This window comes from Arachis duranensis, chromosome 4, assembly GCF_000817695.3.
Source record: "Arachis duranensis cultivar V14167 chromosome 4, aradu.V14167.gnm2.J7QH, whole genome shotgun sequence".
Classification (NCBI taxonomy): Eukaryota; Viridiplantae; Streptophyta; class Magnoliopsida; order Fabales; family Fabaceae; genus Arachis; species Arachis duranensis.
Window position 1 is genome coordinate 6,320,436 of NC_029775.3, and position 2,638 is coordinate 6,323,073.

The window sequence follows — 2,638 nt, forward strand, 5'->3', positions numbered from 1 at the left end:
GTTTGTGTTGTTTGCAAAAAAATTCAGGAAAATGGTGAAACTCAGAGGCAAAGGCAGCAGCTCAAGGAAGATGAAGAAGGGACCTTAGCAAAGTAATCTGTTACAATTGCAAGGAAATGGGGCATTTCAAATCTGATTGTCCCAAGTTAAAAAAGGAAGAAAAGCCAAAAAGGGGAAAAAAAGGGACTGATGGCTTCATGGGAAGATTTGGAAAATGACTCAGATGATGATGATGAAGAATTTGAGACTAAGTCACAGCCTTGTCTCATGGCAAATGAGGTAGAGCAGGTATCTTTTCAAAACCCTGACACTGAAGACCTTCATCTTATAATAGATCACCTTTCAGAAAAAATAAGATGTTTTCTAACTGAGAATCAAGATCTTGAACAACAAAATTTCATTCTTAAAGCTGAAAATGATTTTCTCAAAGAAAAACTAAGAGAGGCCGAAACTGTTTGTGATCTTGTGGAAGAGAATAAGCAGTTAAAAGCCCAAGTTAGAAGCTGTGAAAGTGACCATTCTGTCCTTGCATATGTGAATTGTTTTAAGCAAAATGAAAAGTTTCTCAAAGAGGTTAAAAGACTTAAGGAAGACTTAGCTAAGTTCACCTAAAGTTCTGAAAATTTGAATCAAATCTTGGCTAGTCAAAAACCTCTTTACGATAAAGCTGGGTTAGGATTTTATAAATCTGAAAAATCACATATTGAAAACATTGCTTCATCTTCAAATGATGTAAAGTATCAAGACCCAACTTACTTTAACAAAACAGCAACTCCAAGATTTTGTAGACTATGTAACCGAAGTGGTCATTTTCCAGTTCAATGTTTCTTTGGTGAAAGAATAATTGGTGACAAAGTTTACAAAGTTGTTTTTGATTACAATGATTTGGGACATAAGAGATGGTTTAACGTGAAAGGATCCAAGAAAATTTGGATACCTAAGGTCACTTGAGCTTATTTTGTAGGTATGTCTAGCATCCAAGAAAAAGGAAAATATGTGGTACATGGATAGCGGATGCTCTAGGCATATGACCGGAAAGACAACCTTCTTCATAAAGCTTGATGAATATGATGGAGTATTTGTCACATTCGGTGATGATGCAAAAGGAAAAATAGTGGCTGTTGGGAAAGTGGGTAAAAATCTCTCATCTTGTATAAATGATGTCCTTCTTGTACATGGCTTGAAACATAACTTACTTAGTGTTAGTCAATTGTGTGATTTGGATTTTGAAGTTATTTTTAAGAAGCTTGTTTGCTTAGTTGTTTGTGAGAAAATTGGGGATGTTCTATTTGAAGCTAAAAGATGCAATAATGTGTAAAAACTTACCTTAGAGGAACTAAAAGAACAAAATGTTACTTGTTTCACTTCCATTGAATCTGAAAAATAGTTATAGTATAAGAAATTAGGACATGCTAGCATGTTTTAAATTTCTAAACTTGTAAAAAGAAACTTGGTTAGAGGTCTTCCCAAAATAAAATTTGACAAAGACCTCACTTGTGATGCTTGCCAATTGGGTAAACAAACTAAAAATTCTTTTAAATCCAAGAATGACATCTCTACCAAAAGACCATTGAAAATGCTACATATTGATCCTTTTGGTCCTACTAGGACTCAAAATCTAGGTGGTAAATATTATGATTTAGTGGTGGTTGATGACTTTACTAGGTTCGGATGGATTTTTTTTTCTTAGCCTATAAAAATGATGTTTTTTCTTGTGGTGGTTGATGATTACTCTAGATTTGGTTGGGTACTTTTCCTTGCTCATAAGAATGATGCATTTTATGCCTTCTCTACCCTTTTCAAAAAAAATTCAAAATGAAAAGGATTTGAAAATTGCCCATTTGAGAAGTGATCACGGAAGAGAATTTGAAAATCAAGACTTTGAAAAATTCTGTAATGACTTGGGGATTTCTCATAATTTTTCATGTCCTAGAACCCCCCAACAAAATGGGGTGGTTAAAAGAAGGAATCGAAGCCTTCAAGAAATGACTAGGGCCATGCTATGTGAGAATGAAATTCTTAAATTTTTATGGGCTGAAGCTGTGAACACAGCATGCTATATTTTGAATAGAACAATCATTAGAAAATGGTTAAAGAAAACTCCTTATGAGCTATGGAAAGGAATCCCTCCAAATCTTAAGTACTTCCATGTTTTTGGATGCAAATGCTTTGTTCTTAACAATAAGGAAAACCTTGGAAAATTTGATCCAAAATCATATGAAGGAATGTTTGTTGGATATTCTACCACAAGCAAGGCCTATAGAGTTTATCTCAAAGAATATAGAACCATAGAGGAATCCATACATGTTACTTTTTGTGATTCTAACTTAATTCCCAGTACTGTAAAGGATAATGAATCAGATTGTGAAGAAGATGGAACAAATAAAGAACATCCCAAATCTGTGCAAAATGAAGAATCAGTTAGCCCAGTTTTTTCTCGTCAGATCGAAGGAGAACTTCCATTTTATCTCCTGAGCAGATACGAGAAACTGAAACAGTGAGACCACCAGAAGATCATCAAAGCTCAACACCTGTCCGAAAGCCTAGAGAATGGAAGTCCATGAGGGGTTATCCTCATGACTTCATCATTGGTGATCCCTCTCAAGGAATAACAACAAGATCCTCCACCAAAAGGCAA